The sequence below is a fragment of the Cupressus sempervirens genome, chromosome 6 (genome assembly GCF_028749045.1).
Source record: "Cupressus sempervirens isolate cs-2001-9-10 chromosome 6, ASM2874904v1, whole genome shotgun sequence".
NCBI lineage: Eukaryota > Viridiplantae > Streptophyta > Pinopsida > Cupressales > Cupressaceae > Cupressus > Cupressus sempervirens.
In genome coordinates this window covers 201,792,864-201,817,258 of record NC_143123.1, presented here as the reverse complement: position 1 = coordinate 201,817,258, position 24,395 = coordinate 201,792,864, and the positions used below count along the sequence as shown (strand labels likewise).

At 33.8% G+C, this 24,395-nt stretch overlaps 1 pseudogene; it reads left to right on the top strand.

Moving 5' to 3' along the window:
* The window catches only part of LOC149551936 (ent-kaurenoic acid oxidase 1-like), a 47,448-nt pseudogene extending 23,634 nt beyond the window's left edge, over positions 1-23,814 (top strand).
* The last annotated feature ends 581 nt before the right edge of the window (positions 23,815-24,395 follow it).

Below are 24,395 nucleotides of genomic sequence, written 5' to 3'. Positions count from 1 at the left end.
GCAAGCTCTTTTAGACCAACTATTAGAATCCTCCACTCAATAGGCCACCAAATCAAGAAAAGGGTTATACTCTATACAATCTTAATAGACCTATGGGTAAACCCCTATTGCAAATGCAAGCACAAACCAAAATAGGTCATTAGTTCCTCAAAAAAATCTTGCTCATGATCAAGATTTATGTCACTCTTGCAACTATTTGTATGGGTATTGTATGTGCTAGAAGGAAGAATCATTCCAAGAAAAAAGTATACAAGAGCAACCAAAATGACAACACTATAATGTTAATCAGCCTACTGATGCTTCTCATCTATAAAAACATGGTGATTGTTCTTTTATGAACCACTAGCTAGAAGAATATTGTCATGCCAACCATGATGCCATAACTCACAATACCAGAAGCAAACACTAGTACATTTGGGCTCATTTTTCGACCTTTATTGGTCAAAATTTTGGCCCAAGTTTCGACAAAACTTCAACCAAATTCGACCAACATATTGGTCAAAAAAAATTTGGTCAAAATTTTGACCAATATGTTGGTTGAAAACTTTTGAAATTGCTAGCACATTTTTTGCCAAGCATTGGTTGAAATTTTGACCAATGCTTGGTAGAAAACTACTAGGCATTGGTCAAAATTTTGACCAATGCTTGGTAGAAAATTGTTAGGCATTGGTCAAAATTTTGACCAATGCTTGGTAGAAAATTGCTAGCATTGGTCAAAATTTTGACCAATGCTTGGTAGAAAACTCTTAGGCATTGGTCAAAATCTTGACCAATGCTTGGTAGAAAACTGTTGGCATTGGTCAAAATTTCAACCAATGCTATGCCAATCATTGGTCAAATTTTTTTTGAGACTCACAGTTATTGAGGTCCACTTTAGCAATGGCCCTTCCTATGAAATTGTCATCTAAAACCTTTCTAATGAGATAATGTGTTATGAGCTCTTCATCAGTGGGATGGAACGTGAATCCAGGAGGTAGTTGTGCATCACCCATATCATGGATTCACATTCCATCCCACTAATGAAGAGCTCATAACACATTATCTCATTAGAAAGGTTTTAGAAAAAAATTTCACAGGAAGGGCCATTGCTGAAGTGGACCTCAACAACTGTGAGCCTCAGGGAGGGTTCAATTCCCTCCTTTATTATTCACTATGAATATAATCCCATACACCCATTTGATCTCAAATGATGATATGTACTGAATGTTGAGTGTCTGTGCTGAGTACTCCAAAACCATCCATTTCATGCCTTCATCTGTACACAATGTCTTTCTAGTTTCTTTCTACTTGCACACCCATTTTATTTCAAATGATCATCTGTAAAATTGTGTCACTCTAAGCTCTCAACTATTTCCTCTTGATTGATCATCTCATAACTACTGAATGAGAGCTTTGGGATAAGCTATAGGCATCCATCAAAAGTTTGACTAGATTTTGATCTTTGATATAGTACTAGAAGCTATATTCCATGCCAGTCAAAAAATCTTCTTGGCCATGGCTTGGGGCAATATGAACCAGCAAGATGAATGCCACATTCATGTTTGATGGAGAAACCCTTCCTGAGAAAGGGGAAAGATTTTTTTTTGACCACTCAGTTGCTATTCTCCTAAAGCTACATGCTAGAATTAGAAAAAAAATAGACTCGTCTTTGGAGTTGAATCTACTTCTAGTTATAACGAGCAAGCTTCTATTAGATAACAGAAGCCAACAATTGGGGACTTCAAGGCAACCATTATGGGACTGTTAGGAACATATGGATATGAGCGGACAATTCTGGTATTGAACTGAAATATTTTCCTCAAAAATTTCTTTATATCATTGTTGCACTATATTGCAATGGTCTAACCAGTAGGAAGCATTAGAGAATGATAATTTGGCTTGTACTGATTAATAATGGTAGTGGTAGAAGTAAAGACATGTCAATTGCAAGCTATAAGACTTTTTATGAGTTCCATATGATGGATGGTTGGTCAAAATACACACAATTCTCTTCTTTAAATAGTTAGAATGGGGTTAAAAAAAGAATAAATTTAAGAAAGAATTTAGTAACTACAAACTAATGCATGCATCAAAATGACAAACTTTCTGATAATGAAATCTGATTTTGCAGCTCTGACATGTGAGCTGAGATGTGATTTAAGCATGTTAATGTATGGTTAATTTAAAATTGACTAAACTTGGAAAAACTTAAATATCAACTATCAGATTCAATAAAGTTGCAAAGCATGGTTCAAATATGTATAATCATGTTTTACCTGCAGATAGTCCTTATTTGAAGTGTCTTTTGTATGCATTCCTCATAAATGGTGATGAATTCTTGGTGTTACAATGCATGTGATGTCCCCACCCCTTTTCATGCCATCTCCATTTTTTGAAGTCTTTGGAGGAGACAAAATTGAAAAGGTGCATCAAAATGATCATACAGAAGAAATCATCAATCACCCAAACTTGAAATTGCTTGTGGAAAAACAACTTTGGGAGGGGTGGACTGTCATGCCCTTGTCATGACTTGTGATGTCTTCATCCTTAAACAAGTAAAGGTTAACCGCTGTACATAGCAAGTGAAAATTCTAGTAGATAATTTGAGTATTGGTTATTACAGTGATGGTTGCACATGCCTAAGAGAGAGGAGCACAAAAAAACATCATATGTTCTCTTGCAATAATCTCATATATTCAGAACAATGAACACCAAAGGGAATTCACATTGATGAAAAATGACATGTTGAGCATTCCATGACTGTACATTGTGTTTTCCTTATGCATGGGCAGTGACTATTTTAGTGTTTGGGCTCTCTAAGGAAACTCATGGGAGACAGGAATGACAGCTCAAACAAGGCTTTACATGATCTATGGAATCTCTCTTGCTATGTAGAGGATGTAATATTTTTTGACATAAGTATGAGGGGAGGTTATGTGTCTTAAACTTCAAGCAATATGAAAGAAGAATCACAAAGACCAAATCTATATAAACATATGATTCCCAGAATCACCACCTTGGATTAAAACAACAATTAATAGTTATAAAGGAAGGATGTGATTGATTGAGAGTTATTGACATACACTATAACATCTATTCACTACCTAAGGAGACAACTAATGAATCAATTAGTAAGAATTTTAAAGTATGATAAACAAAAGTCAACCACTCTTCAACCAAAAGATACAAACTATTAAGGTAGAGACACAACTCTCAATGGAAGGCCCAAAATTATCATTTATAATTGGTATCCATCAAAAGGGAAGAGACTAGAAAGGAACTTATATCATCTGTATTTATCATAGGAAAGAAATCATATTATATAGTACGCGAGCATCATGCAACATCAAATTATGTTACAACCTATGTATCTAGAACCCTAGTATCTACAACTCCAATCTTCTAACATAGTTACAAGTGAACTCTATTTGTTGTTTTAACACCTTTTTTAACTATTCACTCAAAAGTATCAATTATTTACATAACAATGTATATAGTCATAGCCAACAGATAAGGCTAATAAAGGGCATCTAATGTTCATCAATCTATCAAGAATTTTCAAACTAATTTAAATAGGGTGAGCATGCCTGCAGCAATATATACATACATTTAGAGACAATACCCTCAACACTAACCATGGTGCCAAGAAATGGAGAAAGGAGCTCCCGAGGAGTAAGCTTGTGAAAGCCAAAATGACCTTCAAAACCAACTTGAATTTGTTAGCCTTCCTGCAGATACTTGGGATCCACATTTCTTGTCACCTCCCCTAGTGCATCAGATAAGGGCTGAATGTACTCACTTGGACTCCTTATCACCCTGTGAGCTAAATCATGGCTAAAATTCCTTAGATCAAAAATTTCTATAAGCAGGCAATGGTGATCTTGAGTGATCATGCCTCTGATCTTGTCCATGTACACACCTTGCACCAACTACAAAATATTGCCACACACATGTTAAAAGGCTATGTCATGCATTAATGGCTTCTACCATAGTACATTTGACTAGTAAATCTTTTAAAAGGCTAATGAGATGAAATGAGAGGAGAGCAAAGAAGAGATTTTCATCTTGGTCTAGAAAGTCCATGAAAATGCACTTGTGTGCCAAACTAGTTTCCTCCTTGATATCCATCACTGGCAATGTAGCTTCCTATAGTGGGTAAATGAGGTGTTGCAAACTATCAATCCAAACCCCACTTACAAACACCAAAATAGTACTGAACTAAAACAATATATACAAGATTAGTATTGTAGTTTTTCTACTACTTTAAAATTTTGACTGCAATATACACAAGATTAATATTGTAGTTGTTCTATTGTTTTTGTATTTTGACTCCCTTATGTCTTCTACAGCTTGTTCTGCTCATTGTAAAACAACAAATATATTTGTAGCTCTCTTGACAATCTACTATCTTCTCATCTTATTCTCTTTGCATTTTTTCAATTAGAAATAATAGAGAAAATGTAATAACTAATAATTACATAAGCTTGTTGTATGCCCAAATTAAATATAGCTTTTGAAGTCATTGATTAAAAATTATTTATGTAGCCTTTAGCAGGGATTAGAATTGCATTCCATTTGCTCAAGTAATGAACATCTATATCTTTCAATGCCCATTGTATGCCCAAATTAAATGTAGCTTTTGAAGTCATTGATTAAAAATTATTTATGTAGCCTTTAGCAGGGATTAGAATTGCATTCCATTTTCTCAAGTAATGAACATCTATATCTTTCAATGCCCAAAAGACAAAGCTCAGTACAAGTCTTGCATGAAATTTGATAGAATAAGTAGAGCTAGCCATCATACTTCTAAAAAAAAAATTTTGAGGCTAGATAGGCTACTCCCTCTGATGTTGAAGAATTTGGTGAGGGGGACTATTACATAATTTCCAAAGCAAAAGAAAGGCAAATAACATTTATATTTAAAATGACCTGTGTCAATTTAGCCCTGAAAGACCTAGCTTTCTAGCCATTACAATAGTTGATGGCCATTACAATAGTTCTTGGGGTCTTCTTAAATTGTATTTACTATGAGAAGAGGATTCAATTATGTTATTTTTGATTCCATTGCAAAGGTATGGTGGAATTGGTATTTGCATTTTTGGAAATATATTTAATATCTTCCATTACTATTTCTATTGTGGTTAGAAAGACAATGAGTGTTGGAAATTATTAGCATTTTACATCTGTACACTGGGTATTATTGTCACTGTGGTTTGGCATTAGTTGTCTTGACATAGCATGAGTGACTTTTTTATTATACCTGCACCTATCCCTATTTGGACAATTCTCCCATTAAGAATAGATGTCGATCTTCCCTATCTTTTGGTGTAGAAATCCCTACATTTTCAGGTGGCAATTCTATTCCTTCTAGGCGTTGCTATTTTTAGACTTCACCGCACCTCAGCAGGCAAATGTTCTTGGACATCATAGGAGTAGATGGAGGCTTTACTAGGCTGTGAATAACGGTGTCCAAATTGGGCTTTAAATCTGCCAGTGGTTGTGATAGCTGGTAATTATTGGGGGGCTAGCAAGGTTGCTATTTGGTGCTATAATTTATAATCACTAGGCACTTGAATACCCCTATGATTTCTTGTATTTTGCACACATACTGGGACATGAGGATTAGCAAACATACCTTCAATTGTCTATTTCCCAGGTCTTCAGCCCTGGAATGCCATTAGTTTGGCATTCAAGTGTATGTCTTTGTTGCAAGTAAACCATCTGAATTGGAGTTACAGGTTCTATCACTAGTACTTGTGTATTTCACCAATTGCATTAATAATAATTTTTTAGTTCAGTGGTAGGTGGAAATGTTAAATTCAAAATTTCATTTCTAGTTCCCCCTTTGAATGCATTTTTTTTTGAAAACACAAGAGTAGAGTTTCAATTATAAGTTTTGATAATAGACATAATCAGCTATGAATTCACTTGCAAAGTCTTTCACAAAATGTCAAACAAATGAATTGTAAAGGAATTGGTGCTTGTCAAGATTATAACTAGTTGGGGTTTTTACAACATTATTACTTGAATTGTTAAATCTACACTTGACATCATTCCATCACATTCCACACCTCTAGACTTGGTTTAATTACTAACTCGTAAACAAAATGATTATCTTGGATCTCAATAAAAAAATTGTCAAATTTCAATGAAAATGGATAACTCTGAGTTATACTTGTTTCTTAGAATTTCAAAAGTAATTCTAGAGTTCTATATTAAAATTTAGATAAAATTGCCTACAAAGAAGTTGATTAATCACCTCAATCACAAGATTATCACACCACTGAATAGTTGGATTCAATCCATTTGTAGTGGTATACCCAAATGAAATTAAAGAACAAAGCAGAAGGCTTGTAAATAGATTGTCTTCTATGGACTTCTGGGGAACAGAAAAGATTGGTGCAACAGCGTGATCATTCTGCATATAATACTTAAGGCTATTAGAAATTGAAGCTCAATGAAGCCACACAATAATTTTTTATGTAGGCTCATATAAATCAATGTAATAGCTTCAATAAGAATAAACTCATGCATGAATGTAATAGTAACATGTGCCATAAGATGTCTAAAAATATAAAGTGGGACCAATTAATGATTCAATCAGAACTTGTAATCCAGATAATGGAATACAAAGTTCAGCTGACAAGGAAACTAGCATATAGTCCAAAGTCCACACCAATTGTATCTTTAGGTGTCATTCATATCATTTCACATGAATTAAGGAGAGTTCTCATTACTAATAAAGAAAATTACTAATCCAAGTTTTGTGTAAAACAACGTATATCAAAATCATGGAAAAAAACTTGTAAAAAGGAAAAAGCAAAGTAATCCAATTGATGAAAAAAAAATTAATACCCTTAATTTAATCCAAGACACTTTTTATTTTATTTTTAGCAAAAACTCATGAATTGAAAAAAACCTTATATCTGACGAAAATAGATGAGAATCATTAGCTAAGTCACCAAGTTTCAAGGAAAATGCCCACCTATGAAAGCTACCATAAACATTGATAAAGACTTAAATTGGGTCGTTAAGTGTTACTAATCAATAAAACTATTAGGTTTTACATATGGTTGAGATCACTCCTATTGGGTTTTCCTTGATTTTCAAACTTACTTATGCCCCTTCCCTCCTCACCAATTGTGATCATTTCTTGTCAACTTTCCTTGTTGCAATTCTATTGTCTCCATGTTATGGCTTTAACCTACTCACACATCCTACTGCCCTCATTGCTTTCATCTTTTTAAATGATGTCTAGCTCTATGTTATTGATGCCTCAAAGACCAAAAGGGGTTTAAGGGACAATGGCTCTACTCTAGTGAGAACATGGAGTAAGAGGATGACTCTAAATGTCTAGGGCAGCCATTCTCATAGTTTAACAAGGATACTTATATGTTGTTTCCCTCACCTTAGTGCTTTTTTAGGCTCCCTCTGATGGTTGAGATTATAGTAACAAGACTCGCCACAAGTCAAGTGAATCGTCCAAGCCAACGAGTCAAGTTACCTAAGTCGGGTCAAAATGACCCATGACCTTGGCTCTGCAGGTCAACTGAGCTGACTCGGTTGACTCGTCTAGGTGACTCGACTGACTCATCTAACTTGGTTGATTTTTATTTTTTTTGCCTCTATAGTTACATAATCAATGTATGTTATGCATGTGATCAAATTACCTTATATTTTATGATGTTATTGTGTCTTTAATCTTTATTCAATAATGGGTGCATGGAATTAATTTAAATTCAAAAAAATATCTAAATTTCAAGGGTTTATTACTTTGCCGAGTCACTGTTGAGTCCAAGCTGGGTCACAAGTTGAGTTACCCTTTCCAAGTCAGAGCCGGGTTTGAGTCTCGTTACTTTGGTTGAGATTAGTCCTATTGAGGTTTCCTTGATTTTCAAACTTACCTATGCCCCTTATTGCCCACCAATTGTAATCATTTCTTATCAACTTTCCTTATTGCAATCCTATTGTCTTTGTGTTATGGCTTTAACCTACATACACATCCTGCAGTTTGTCCTACTACACTCATTGCTATCATCTTTTTAAATGATGTCTAGCTCTATGTTGCTAATGGCTCAAAGACCAAAAGAGGTTTTGGGGACAATGACTCAATTCTAGTGAGATCACAAAGTAAGAGGAAGACTCTAAATGAGTAGGTCAGCCATTCTTATAGTTTAACAAGGATAATTATCTATGGTTTCCTTGACCTCAGTGCTTTTTCAGGCTCCCCTTGATGATTGAGATAAATCCTATTGGGGTTTCCTTGATTTTCAAATTTACCTATTGCAATCCTATTATCTTCATGTTATGGCTTTAACCTACTCACACATCCTGCTGCAATCATTTCTTTCATCTTTTTAAATGATGTCTAGCTCTATTTTATTGATCGCTCAAAGATGAAAAGAGGTTTTGGTGACAATGGCTCTATTCTAGTGAGATCATGGAGTGAGAGGAAGACTCTACATGACTAGGTTAGCTAATCTTATAGTTTTGGTGGTTTCACTCACCTCTGTACTTTTTCAGGTCTCCCCCTATTTCTTTTAAGAGTTTCCCTCCAGATGTTTATTCATACTTTTCTCTATGTGGTAACTGTAAAGGACTTTTCACCTCTAATTTCTAGTTTTTGATGGTGGATTAAATCTCTCTTAATTTTGTCAAGGACTCTGCCTCTAATCATTCTAGCAAACACACTCTTCAAATTCTGTTGTAAGTTTTAAAACTATCACTAAATAGCTTGCCAACGATTATTTCACCAATTCTAACAAAAAATATTACCTAGAAACAAAGAAGCAATTTGAAAGTTTTCTTGAGAAACAGAAACGTCTTTCCACATACTAAAACCAGGAGCAAATTTCCCAAATACAAGAAGGCTGGAGGTAGTGCCACACCTTCATGACTCTTATTGCCCTTGAATTCCCTCCCACTTTCCTATCTATGATGGCTCTACAACACCATAACTGGGCATTTTTTTTCTTTTTAATAAATGGTATTGTGGTCACATTATTACATGTCTCAATCATAGGTAGTATGTTGGAGACTTTCTTTTGGATGGCACAAAAAGAGACTATCACCAACAATTTGGAAAGAGAACATAAGCAAAGGTGGAAATATCAGGGTTCAAGGGTTGGAAAGACCAAGTGACTTATATCATAGGTTAGGGTATTGGGAGTCAAGCAACAGGCATGCTGGTTAGGTCAAGTCCAAAAGTTTGACATAAAGAACAAAAAGAGTGGGGGACTCATGGAAAGTATGTAGTGGTTTTTTTTGAGATTACCTTATACTTTTCCCACAATGATAGTTATTAATGCTATAGGTTGTCTAGAAAGAGAAATTAGAAACTGGTCTATTACAAGTCTCATCTTTTGTTCATATGTTCTGTTTACAAGAATACTCATGCAGCTTATCCAAAAGTATCTTTATTGTATTTGAAATTCAAATTACAATAAACTATAAGTCAACTCCCTAGGATATCAACTATTGACCCAATGGATTAATTGATATGATCCAAGAGGCTGGAATATTACAATTTCCCTTTGTCACAGCATGGAAAAAACAAAGTGAACCATATGGATGAGGTGTCACTTTCTGCCACATCCTAAATTTTAATTGTGTCATTAGAAAGAGTTCCACTCTCTATAGGTTACTTCCAAACAGTCTTAGAAAGCAACAAAAATGAAAAAATAAAGTTAGCTAGGCCCACCCCTCCCAAATGGATTTCTCACTTTTAATCAATAATAGGTTAAAAATGTGTTGAATCGATAATGTTTGAACATTTCTCTATTCTCGCAATCTTTAACCATTTTGAAGATATTCATATTTTAATTCATTGTTGCATAATTGGGGGTTTTAAGCATTTAGATGTCTCTATTTGAAATCCTTTACATCTCTTACGATTGGCTTATCCATTTTGAACCATACGCTCCTAATCTGAGAGGATTTTTAACCCTGAAAACTTGCTTTGTCAAGTTAAATGCTTCCCAATATTTTCTACTTGGGTACAATCTAGCTTTTGTTGCTAGTTGTATCTTTAAGAAAAGCTATCAAAGTTCAAGTTCTAATTTCTTAAGGTGTTAACGAATTGGAATTAATGCTCCTTCTATGCTGCAAAGGTGTTCTTTGTACTTGGTGATTCCTCAAGCGTCTATGGCAAAAGAAGACAAAGTAGTTTGATTCTCACTAAATTTCTAGCCCTTCATGCTACTAGATTTTATTCATCAATAATCTTCTTATCACTTTCTATATACATCATTAAAATGATTATTACACAAATAGACAAAACAAGTTCCTGGAAGGTTGTGCAATAATTGGTTTTAAATTCATGCTAGATTTTTTGTTCCATTTTTGAACACTTCATCTTTAAATAGATCACCAATATTTTATACTACTATAGTTTGTCCATATTTATATTGCTTAAAAGAAGTTGACCTCTTCAATTCATAACCATCCTTTTCCATACTGTCCTCCATAATTTTCCTAGGAATCATCAATCCTATCTGAAACAATTGCTTTAACATTTAGCGCATTTTGCTTGATCAATCTACTACCACCTAAGTCAAGGTTCTTCTTTGTAACCATTATGGGTCAAATTACACTAAAATTGGGTAAAATCACATGTAAATTTGAACATTAGAACATGCAATTTTTACTATTTAAAAAAAATGAAGGTTTGTCCAAACAAATATATAGTCAAATATGGATTTATAATTTGTATATTAATCTATCAACATTAACAAAATTTCAAACATTAATAGGAGCCCAAGTCATAATAGTAAAATTGATTTTTCAAGAAGTAATTCTGTTAAAATTTTGAAAATAAGTCCTCCGAAAAATGAAGTATGCCCATTTTGTTATATCAAAATGGTTCAAGATCATCATAGCTCACTTGGTCAATCTGATCATCACTTGATTCATCATAATCAAATATAAAATTATCATCATCTTCTAAGTCCTTTACAATCAGAGGAAAATTATAATTTCCCTAGAACTTGCTTTGCTATAGAATTCCTCTATTGTGTCAAAACCATGAGAAACTCTTGATATTGCCATTTCCAACTCCCTTACAGAAGTTTCCATCAAAGCACTTGCTACATTAAATCCTTTTCTCCTCCCTTGGAATAGAGCCTATGATCAAAGAGCATATTAGTCTCCCACATAATAGAAAATAGATCTCCTGTTCAAAACAAGAAAAAAGATAATTTTAACAACTGAAATATACAATGAGTTTAGTGGCCATTCTAAACTTTTGTTCAATATAAAATATGAATATGAGGAAGGCTACCTCAACTTTTCCTAATAGAAACATTTCTAGTTTGGAAATAAAATTGACTCCTTTAAATAATGGACATGACAAGTCTACAATAAATTCTAACCTTATTAGAATGGAGGATATTTTTCAGTCCCTCTGTGAGTTCCTTGTCGAGAGCTGAATGATGAAAGGATGATCTTGTTGCTTCATCTAGGTCAAATGGATTCCTGATACATACAGTTGCTATTAGAGGAGTTATCTCAAAAGTTTTCCCAAGATATTTGGCTAACATATTTGATCCATATCCCCAGCCTACACCCATCAACGTAGTCCATGGCCTTAACCTACTGATGAATTGTGCAGCAGCACAAATATCATTGTTGTCTACAGCTATAAATAACCTAAATAGCCAAGGAAACAATCCATCATACATCCAAATACAATTGTTCACACTATCATTTAATATAGGTGCCCTATCTTAGAGTTAAAATCCACAAAAAATAACCTATAAATAATATTAAAAATTTAAACTCTATTAACATATTAATTTAAATAATAAAATCAATGATAATAAAAGTAGGCCATGAAATTTTTTCAAAGAAACTAAAAAGACTTGCAGGTCCCTGGTCATGTATATCTTAAAAATGATAAGCCCCTTAGATTATAAAACAAATGAAAACCCACTTAAATAATAAACTCAATGAAAGGCAATCTATAAGAGTGAAAGTATTAAATGAAAACATTTTTAAAGATTTACTAGCATACCTACTTCACTATAAAACTGATTGTTTTTTTCCAATAAAAATTGCCTAGACCCAGTTCTAAAAGCATCGAATCTGGGATTTGAGATATCAAGGCTAATATCAAATTCTCCAAATTATTCACCATGCATCCATATTAAACAACAAACATGGTGATACTACCGAGGCATTCCTTAATCTTTTGAAAACTTAAAATCATAGATTTTTGGGGGAAAAAACTACTTGGGCTATGCTGAGGAAATTTTAAATACTTGCATTCAGTCAATTAATTTAAGTAGCAAATCTGTCAAATTTCTAGATCATTTATCTATGTCAAAGTGTAGATTGATCAAAGTAAGAAAAGATCACACACAAGTATGTTATTGCTTTGTTCAAAATATGGCAAGCAAACAACTCGTTAAGATTGCTTCAGGCAATCGTCTAGAGGCATACAGATGTTTTAAAATTACTATAACTTATCCTTTTACTAGTAAGCACTGGTATAAACCCTAGGGAACTTAAGAGAGCATTAAAATAGAAATGCAGTAAACCCTAAGTTAATAGATCATTTAAAGCTAACCACAATCACTGATAACAATAGGCTTGGAGGTGCATTCGTTGGAGGATCAAATGCGCTCTATAGCTTTGGGTTTTTATTGTAGTATGCCAACTTTGCAAAGCTAAAATCATAAATACCAAATAATCTCAACTCTGGACAATCGAAATGAGGATTTCCCTACTGTAAGAACTTCAAACACAATGAAAGTCAAAATTGTTCGAAGGACCAAAAGACTATAGTGTAAACTTAAACCATTAGCTCTTAACAAATTAAGGGGCGCATTTTCAAATGATGCAAAACTTCATTGTAAAATTACCAAAAACCCTGACAATTGAAAGAAAATTATTGCAAGAAGCAACAAACAAAAGCATAAAGAACCCAGACCACTCGAAACATAAGTACAATGAAAGAACACATGCATACATTCAATTGCACATGCTTTTTACAATACATAATACACACATATATGTATGAAATATATGTATTAATACATACATATATGCATAGATGCATATATTCAATCACACATTCATTCATGTACAGACATGCTTTGGACAATATAGATACACACATTCATTCATGTACATTCATGCTTCATACAATATAGATAACAAATCACTCCAATTTGTGCTTCAATGCCTACCACTAACTTATTGTTCTAAAATGAATTTAAAATAAGCGTAGAAATTGTCAATTAATCTATGCTAGCTTGATCAATCACAATAAAATGCACATTCAGAACAATTTAAGGGAAAGCATAACCCAAACAAATAGCTTACATGCATAGAACATGTATTCACTTAAGGATATACTACCATAGAACCTTGACAAGATAGGAAAGCACAAGTCTGTAGCTTTAAAACAATACTAATGAGATTGAAGAATCAGATGTAGGATTGTGGTTTGTACATATTAATCAAGATTGGTAAAACACAATAGATGCCACTGATCAATGCATATGTACCATCAAGCAATTACACTTTTTATAAATTTCAATACAATAGATCAACCATCAATGCATTTTCCCCACTTTCCTTCTTAATTGTTTTATTATGAAAACTATAAATTATATACTTGCCCTCTCTAGAATTGAGAGACAAGACCTCTCAGGTGGGTAAAAGTCCATAGAAACTACAAAGAAATCTCAAACCTAATAGATCTAGAGAGAAGCCCAAGATAACCAAGAAGAATCCACATATTGCTAAAAAATGCATCAAGAAAAAAAGCAAAAAAAATCTACTTTAAAGAAAAAGATCATGTAAGAAACAAAAAAAAGGGCAGAATTAAAACCAATTTGCTCACCTGCCCATTGCATCATATGTACCAGCCAAATTGCTATAAACTGTAAGTGTATCTGGATGATAAGGAGTGCATACTTCTTCCAATGTACTCCTCACTTCTTCAAAAAAATATGTAGCTTCATTTATGGCATACCATTGCATGCATGCCAATCCCATTTGATTTAGCACAATACCAAAAAAGGCAAACTTTTTCTCACCACTTGCCCACAGTTTTGCCACTGCATTTTTGAAAGAAACGTAGGACTCAGCATACTTCCCTAGAACATAATAAATCACTCCAATTTGTGCTTCAATGTCTGCCACTATGCAAAAACCATGCCCTAAACTTCAATTGACCACTGGGAAACCCTTGACTCTCCCGATAATAATTACAACTCCCGCGCACGTTAAAGCCCTTTTTACATGTTAAGCTCATGTTGGTCCAAATTTTGACAAACACAGGCATGGATTTTTAAAAAAACATACTTTTCCTTTCCATATTTCGACCAATTTAAAACAATGTAATAGATGGTCAAAAATTTTGGTCTAAGAATGGGATCAAATGTACTAGTGAAAAGAAGAGTTTTTGAGGATGCTACACCTCCTCCATAAAATTGAGCTTCATCCTTAGGCATTGCTCCCCATGTTCCAGTTACAAGTGTACAACCAAGTGTTGCTCCCCAAGAGAAGCAAGATATGAGCAACAAGAGGTGTACTAAATCTTAGACTACTCAATATCAGTTAGTAGTTCCTATAGCTCCCAAGGCTCTAGTCAAAATAGTTGGCACTACTCTTAACCTTGTAGATGAAATGAAGAGGACCAATGTTAGTGTTCCTATGTAGGATGTTGTTACCACTATGCCATCACATTTGGAATTACTACATCAAGAGATGAAGAGTATAAAGATGACAAATTAATTAGTCAAAGAGGATGGTGTAACAAGCCTAGTGTAGCCAAGAAAGGAAGGAGAAACAAAGAACAAAAACAAGCCTCCTCCCTTTTATGTCTCTTTGATCATAGGGGACAAGATAGTTCATAATTGCATAATTGATTCAAGGGCTAGTAGTTCTAGATGCCCAAATATATTATTGACCTCCCTGGTATTAAATATAAACCAATGGTTAGAGATGTGCCCTAGTTAGATGGTGGATCTACCAAGATAGTAGGAATCTTGGCATTGCATGCATGCCTTGGTTGTACTATCACATAAGACATATCAGTAGCTGAGGTACTTGAGACTCATTTTTCCATCTATCTTTCTAGGGACTTCTCTACACAAATAGGTGGTTACATTACATTTGACTGGTCCTACATGTTTTTTAGAATGAGATATTGAACAATAGCCTCCCTAAGAGAAGAGCCTTTAACCCTCAGCTATATACAAAATTACACTCCCAACCCCATAAACATGAATTGTAAAATCTAGGAGGTTGATGAGGAATGCATAACTCATGAATGTGCCACTTCTCTAGCAAAGGTGCCTAATCATATTTTGGATGAGTGGGTCACTGCTTATCAATTTGAACCAATGCATGAGGTTGTGGAGATAGGTCTTGGAACTTATTTTATACTTGAGAAGAATATTCATATTCCTAATCTCAAAAAAGCAAAAGAAGATACAAGTGGATAGTGGAATATGTTCTTTGATGGCTCAAGAAACAAAAATGGTTCACGTGTTGGTGTAATGCTAGTTTCACGTAATTTGGAAAAATATTACTTTTCATATAGGCTCCAATTTAGCTGCACTAATAATGTGGTAGGGTATGATTCCCTAATCCAAGGTCTCCAACTTGCACAAAGGAGAGGCATCAAGCTCTTGAAAGTATTTGGAGATAGTGATTTGGTTTTAAATCAAATGATAACTCAAAATGTCACAAAGAACAACCTTATCAAATCATACAAACATAGAGTTTTTGATCTCTTTGAAGGCTTCCAAGTGTTCAACATTTAGAGTGTCCCTAGAGACAAGAATAAGCATGCTGATAGGCTCAAATAAATTGGTGTTTATCATGACATACTAGAGCATGTTGTTGATGAAAAGGAGCAACAAATCAGAATTATTGTAAGGTTTGTTGTCCTAGATAATTGCACTAATTGGAAAAAAAATTATTCTGATGTGCAAATTGTTAATTTCTTGCAAAATAAAGTAGAGCTCTCTACCATAAATCAATCTAAGTTGAAAAGTTAGTATGGAGATCAAATTGTGAATCTTCATTCCAACAAACTACCTAAAGGTCAACTCTAACAACCAATCAAGAATTAAGGGTTCAAACTTGGTTGCAAAGAGGGATGACAACACCACCTATCACCATTGCTGATGGAAAGACTCTCAACTTGGGAAAGGTATGCATTGAGACTAAAAAAGAGTTTTTCATCAATTTCCGTCAACAATTCAATGATGTTATTTCTTGTACATATGAAGACTTAAAGGGTTTTGACATAATCTTATTTCAGCATAATATAGATTTAAATCATGAGCTAAGCCTGTCAGACAAAAATAAAGGCTAGTCAACCCTAAGATTTATCCATTAATGAGAAAAGAATTGTTTAAGCTCATCGAGGCTAACATCATTTTCCCTATCAAGCACTCTCTATGGGTAGCCAAGCATGTCCTTGTTAGGAAGAAGAATGGAGAAATTAGACTATGTGTAGATTTTAGGGACCTTAATAAGACTTCTCTTAAAGATCACCATCCCCTTCCTTCTATGGAAAAAATTCTATCCAAGATTAGTGGCTCAAATAGGTTTTCTTTCTCAGATGGTTTTTCAGGTTATAACCAAGTGTTAGTCCAAGAATCAAACTGATATAAGACAACATTCACTACCAAATGGGGTACCTATTCCTATTGTAAAATTTCATTTGGACTAATCAATGTAGGTGCTACATTTCAAAAGGAAATGGAGATGTCCTTTAAGGGTTTGCTAGAGAAATTTGTGCTAGTATATCTTGATTATATATCTATCTTTTCAAAACATGTGACAGATCACTTTGGTCATTTAAGGTAGGTATTCATTAGATGCATAGATTATGGTGTGTCCCTAAATCCAAAGAAGTGTGTGTTTGCCACTAATTAGGGAAAGCTCCTAGGATACATTTTATCAAAAGATGGGCTAGCAATAATCTAGAGAGAGTAGAATTAATTCTCTCTCTCCCACTTCCTTGTCATAAGAAAGGATTGTAGAGCTTTCTTGGTAGGATCAACTTTGTAAGGAGGTTCATCCCTGATCTTGCTTCCATGGTGAAACCTCTTACAACTATGTTGAAGAAGAATCTGATGTTCATTTGGACTAAGGAAGGTAAGGCCAATTTTAAGGAGATCAAGAAATCAGTTGCATCATCCCCCACTCTTTTCAACCCCAATTTTGATAGAGATTTCATCCTCTACTCCCTTGGAGGAGATTCAAGTATTTTAGTTGTTCTAACATAATTGAATAATGAGAATTTGGAGCAACACATTACTTTCTTTAGTGAAGAACTTAAATATTATGAAGGAAGATGTAGCTATGTAGAGAAACAAGTCCTTGTTGTTGTAAGGGCTCTCAAAAAGTTCAAACACCTTCTGTCTCATAACAAAGTTCAACTCTTAGTCCCACATGCAAGTGTGAAAGAGTTCCTCCTAAGTAAGGATATAAATGAAAAAAGACTTTGATGGATTACTAAAGTCATGGAGTATGAAATTGATATTAAGATCACCAAGCTTGTAAGGGGCCAAGGGATTGTGTGAGCAAATACCTTCATCTTTTGAGACACCTAAAGAGGTTGCCTTCTTAAACAAGGTAAGTAATCAGTAGAGAATGAAGATCAAAATGATTGGTTGCATGACATGACTACCTTCTTGATAGAAGGAAGATATCCCCAAGGCCTAGATAGAGCCAAGACAAGACAATTTAGATTATAGTATATCCCTTATGCCTTGGTGGATAGGGTATTATTTAGAAAATATTCTGATGGAGTTCTACTAAGGTGTATCCAGATTGATCAGGTTAGCAAGTTATTGAAGGAGTTCCATGATGGCCCCGCTGGTGGTCATTTCTTAGTTAGGATCACCTCAATGAAGATAATGAGGGCTACTTATTATTGGCCAACCCTATTTAATCACTATCATAGGTGGGTGAGGAAATGTGAAAAATGTGCATTCTTGTCAGGAAAGAAAATATTGTCTGCCCTTCCTCTCCATCTTGTTTAGATTAACCAACCCTTTTCTCAATGGGGTTTGGATTTTATTGGTCCAATAAATCCACCCTCTAGTTCTAGTCATAGATGGATCTTGGAAGCCACAAATTATTTCATAAGATGGAAAGAGGTAGTGGCTTTAGGAGATGCAATAGAAGCTTTAGTGGTCAAATTCCTTGATGGAATTGTGACCAAATTTGGCATTCCCTCAACCATCATATTAGATAATGCCAAATATTTTGTTGGAACTCATATATGCTCTTGGGCTTTGGAATATGATATATATTTAAGCACTTCCTCAAAATACTATCTCCAAGGGAATGGCTTGGCCGAATCCTCTAACAAGAACCTCATTAGGATAATGAAGAGGATGGTAGAAGACAATCAGAAGAGTTGGCATGCCAAGTTAAAGACTTCCTTTGGGTTGACAGAATCACACCCAAGAAAGCAATTGGGAACTCAACTTTTATGTTGGTATATGGAAGGGAAGCTAAGCTTCCTATTTCACTTGAGTTCTCTTCTCTTGAGTTGGTTTATCAATTGGAGCTAGCTGAAAATGATCCCATGATAGGTTAGTAGAACTAATTGAGTTAGAAGAAAATAAATAGCAAGATATGCATATACTTGAGGCATGTCAGCAATAAGTCAAAATAATTTTTGACAAGAAGGCTATAACCAAATTTTTTAAAGAAGGAAACCTTGTTCTCAAGTGGGATGCAAATAGAGCTAAACCAAGTAGGCACTCCAAATTTGATGCTATGTGGAGTGGCCCATATGTTATCACCAGTTGTAAGGAGGATAATGATTTTTAGCTATCCAATCTTGATGGTGATGTTCTTCCAATTCTAGTTAATGGAATCCAACTTAAACCTTGCTTCTAGAGAATGTTAAGGTTCCTTGTATATAGTAAAGTAGTTTTCTATTTTTAATAAGTGCCCGGGCATAGGTCTTCTCTAAGAGATGGAAAGTTTTTGAAGTTTTGTAGTTATAAAGAAGACATAATTTGGTGAGGTTTCAGACAACATACAAGGTTCATCTTTCGTGACTCTAGCCTAATGGATTTCTTAAAGGCCACTAGTCCATGCTTAGTAGGCAAGCATCCCTTCTGAGTTGCCAGAAATGTTTACCATTTTTGCCCCCTTCCAAAATTTGAATATTCAGGGTGACAACCATGTGCATGTTCATTGAACTATTCATTATTCCATGCAGGCCAATGGGGATATGAGAAAAGGCTTTGATTTTTCCCTTTTTAGCCCTAAGTCTTTTAAGAAATTTTGCATCATATGAAGATTCTAAGCTATGATGGTGTGATTATCCATGTTTTCTTAGTTGCAAGTCGTTAAGGTTTAACCATCATGGAGGCTATGTCAGTGCGACATAGTCAAATTCATAATCGGTTACATCATCATAGTTAACTTCAAGTTCAAGCAATCTAGAGTTGTGATCATGCAAAAATTAACTCCAATTGTTTAAAATTATGTGCTTTCACACAGTCACAAGGTTAAATGTTGAACCCAAGGTTAAGGCTGCAATATGGAAAAAGCCTTTAGTCACATTATTACAGGATCAATTACTAAGTTAGGTTTTTAGATTATAATAAGGAAATAAGATGACACCTATCTGTAGATCTTAGCTATGGTGAAACTTCAAAAGTATCCATCATGATCAAATTAAAAAGGATCAATGACAATCACTTCCGCATATTTTGAAGATGTGTGATGTTTAGCAATTACGAGAATACGATGTGATGACATGTGTCATGGTGGGCCAAGCACACATGAGGACTCCTTAAGTTGCAAGGGTCAATTTTGATGGAGTTGTTCATCGAATGAAAGTGGACCAATTGAATTGATATCACTTAAATAATAAAGCTTCATTTTTGAAGTTGTGACCACACAAACTTCAACCCCAACAATTTAAAATTATTTTCTTTCATATAGTCATAGGGTTAAATGTGAACCTGTGGCAATGTCAGCGAAGCTGTGAAATGCTTTGTATGCACAATCATGAGGTTAGCCTTTGGATTAATAAGTTATGTTGGAACTAGGCGATGGTGGTCAATATAGCAATTTTGCATCATCATGTAGTTAGAGGGTTCTCAAGCCCAAACCATGACAACAATGCAAAATGATCATTTTAGTGTTGTCGCAGGGTCACCATGGTTAAGAAAAGAAGGTAGAAATAATTTGTAAAGCAACAATTAGGCATAGACAAGGGCAGTCATAGTTTCAAAGGGCCATGCAGTTAAAAAGGATTTCAAGCTATGAAAGTGTGACTAGAGAAAATAAATTATTGTCACTGGGTCGCAACAGTTAAGAGGATAAAGTGAGCATAGGCTATGATGTAGCAAAATCACAAACATTGGCAAAGGTTGGGCAAGATGACAAAATGTTGAAAGGACATTGGTCCACGTGACAAGTTAGATGGTTGACTCTATGTGACTTAATGATATATCTTATTTGGCATGTTGAGAACAAATAAAAATATCTCATTAATAAAAATTTGATCTTATCGATCAATTGCACAACTACTCTTTGATGTTCTCCATGCCTATTTAATGTAGTTTTCTTCCTCCCACTGCTTACTTATCCATCTACCAAATTAGAATGGTGATGGCCACTACTTTTGTCTCTTTAGGCCATATTTTTATGTGAAGATTTGGTTTCCTATATGGGGATGTGCATCTGATCATGATCTCCTCTGATCAACAGTTATTGCTCCTCTGCAATTTCAATTCTACCTGGTTAAAGTTTGAACTCAATGAAATATCTCAGTTATGCTCAAAGTATAAAAGAAATTTTTATAACCCTACCAAGGGTCAATCTTTTCTCTCATTCTATAGTAGTTGTATCACATGCTCTGCTACTGTAATTTCCCCTTTTCCTATGAATAAATATAATTTTTTCCTTTACTACTGTAATTTCCCTTTTTCCTTCTTTTATTAACATACTAAGCAATATCTTCTTGCCTTATATTGATGTATTGCTTTCATTATTTGGTTATATATTGTATATATTTATCTTTAGATGATATAGAGTGAAGCTCTTTCCTTATATCATTTTATTGATTTCTGATCTATGCATGATTATTGAGTCAAAGCTAAGATAGAATTTGTATATCTAAGAATTATATTGATGAATTGTGGTTCCCTGGGTAGAGATAAGATTGAACAAGACTATTTGGTGTATCACCCCCTCTAGATTAGATTAGGTAGTTTGATTTTATGCATCTCCTTCTCCCTTTTCCTCTCAAGAGCAGTTAGGTGCACCCTAATAGTAAGGAACCTAGCATAATCCAAAGATTAAATCTCTAATTGCAAAGTCCCACACTTTTGAGATTGTTTCCATGTTATAGGAAGTTTCCTTTAGGTAAAATCATTAGGCAAGGGTGCAAACTTTAGTTATTAAAAACCTTTATTCCATAATCAAGTCCCAAATTTGAGTCTTCCAAGAAAAAATTGATATTTCATCTTTGTTTTTGATATATTTCCTTAACTATGTAATCTTTTTTTCCATTCAAAAAAATTATACTTAGAAACAAAAAGTTCAAGAAAAGTGATGTTTTTTTTTGGATAGAAATAGGCTAGAAAAAAGATGGTGGTCATTCTTTAGTCAATGATTGATAAGAGGAAGGCAAGAAAGGGAGGAAAAGAAGAAAAGAAATTAGATATGTTAGATTTATTACTCAAGGTAAAGGATCAATATGGAAGACTTTTAGAAGATGAGGAGATTATTGATTTATTAGTCATGTATCTTAATGTAAGACATGAGTCTTCTGGTCATATGACTATGTACTATTGTTTTTCTACTACAAAATCCTAAAATGTATGCAAAAGTAAAAGTGGGTACCACCCAAATTACTATAATGTTGAAATTATATTCATTATCAAAAGCTAATAGAGATTAATTGTTCTTCTAGGCTGAACAGGAGGACATTGTTAGAAGGAGACCAGAGGGACAAAAGAACATTGTATATTTAGAACTCTGAGAAATGGGATATCTTCATAAGGTTAGATTCCTTACAATGGAAAATGGAAACTTGAAATGAAGCAATAGTGTTTTCAATTAACATGAATTTTCTATTTAGGTTATAAATTAAAGCCTCCTCTTTGTGAGCTTTTCAGAGAGGCTATAGATGATGTTGAATTGAATGGTAGGTACATTCTTTTCCATTTTGTTAAGTCTACTAATTTTTCAAATTTATGCTCTTTATTGTACCCTAAATTTAGAATTCATGCTAATGCTAGTTAATTGGTACTTAAGGTTATACAATTCCCAAGGGATTTAGGATACAAATTTTGATTAGAAATATACATCTAGATCTTGAATTTTATCCCCATCTAAAGAAGGTTGATGTAGAAAGATGGGAGGTTAATGCTTAACATCCTCTCTTTGTGTGATTTTTCCATTCAATCTTCATCCTTAAAGAGGATTAGGTGATTTCTAAAGTATCTTCCCTTTAACTTTTTTCTAATTAGACATTGTTTCTCTTCTCATAATTTTGTTCCCAAGCTAGTGATATTTGTGCCCTTTGGAGTTGGAAGCAGATTATGTCCTGGGAGTTAACTAGCAAAGATGGAAATATGTGTTTTCCTCCATTGTATGGTTCTTTAATACGAGTAAGTAATGATATGGGTTAAACATCATACACTAAAGTTTAATTTATTCAGTATGAGTAAGTGACAAGTAGATCAAATGATAGCAAGGTGCATAGTATATTTGTTTTGTTAAAGGTCTAAGAAGATAGAAGTTGTTTCAATTTTTAATCTATAACTATTCTATGAATAGCTATTGATTGAGGGAATGAAAAATACTCCTATTCTGAAAATTGGATCACCCACTAGAAAGTCTAATATAATTAAGCACTAAACTATTTATATTCAAGACTATTTACAAATCGTATGCTCATTTAAGAAACAACATGAAACTTACAAGATTATTCGAACTTCTTATGAGAAATCACACTAGAAACAAAAATTGGAAGACCAAGAGTCACAACTTAGAATCCATCATGTACAATGAGATAAATATGACCAATATAAGACCAAGATTCACAACATTGAACTACAAAGATGTCCCACTTGAGATTTGAATGAGGGCCTCACAATGAGAACTTGTTGCTTCAACCATCTAAGCTAAATCCCTTGAAACTTAAGCATGAACTTTTTTACTTAGAATAGTATAAAAACTTATTACAATAAGTTTAGTTGAAACTATTTAGCATAGAAAAACTTTCAGAGTAACATATTTTAAACTATAGGATCACCACTATACATGACTCAAAGAGTAGTCAACCTACTTAATCATAGTAATAGAATGGTTGATAATACTTCTAGAATGTAGAAATTAGATTTTATTAGTTCATGATTACCTCATCATGTCTCTGGATTTAATAGTTTAAAATTTATTTGTATCATTATTTATATTGCACTTGATAGATTATAGAGTGTGATCCAAATTATTAATACCAAAAAAATTTACGCAACTTAATCCAAAATTTCAATGATATACTCCTATAACTATTGAGAAGAGCTGAAATATGACATCTACAAGATCGTTTGACTAGGAATAGGTCCTCTGTTTAAGGGAAACCCCATCCATAAGATTTATTTCTATTTTATGGTTTCAATTACATAATTATTTCCATCTCTGGATGTATGAAGAAATGAATGTGCTTCCTACTTGGGTAATCTTATGAGCTCCCATTTCCATCTTTTGATATGTGGTTGTGAGTGTAGAATCGAACATTTAACACCAGACTACAAGGTGAGATATTTTCCTCACCCTCGCCCCACTGACAATTGTCTAGTTATAATGAGAAAGTTATACTCATCATAAAAGTTTTGAATATTGACTGGTCATGAAATGAAGCCAAGTTTTGTTAGGCTTATCCAATATGTAGAGAATTATATAGAAGGGTGTGCCATTTTTTTGAACACTTACCTTTCTTAGTTGGAGTAGAAAATCCTTCATGTAAATGTTAGTTAAAATCAACATAGAGAAATCTATCAATTTTTATATATAAATCTTTGACTTTCTTATTCTGACGGTGGATTGCAGAGTGTGATCTAAAATGTTGATGCTAAATAAATACATATTGACAGTTAAGACTAAATCTACTATGGAAATAAATACAATAGTCAAAAAAAATGTAATGGAGATAAGCATATATATCTTATCTTCCACATAATATGTAACAAGCTGAAGGATGTTGTACAAGTAGATAATTCATGCAAGATATTTTGGATGATGTTATATGTGATAGTTTGTAGTAGAAATTATTTTTAGAGAGGTATGGGTTGTAAGTAAGATAGTAAAAAAAATTATCCTAATATCAAAATGTGAGATTTAGTCTAATTGATTAATAATAATTAGTAAGGATAATAGTATCTTCATTGATGGTTGATGCCTAGCTTAGA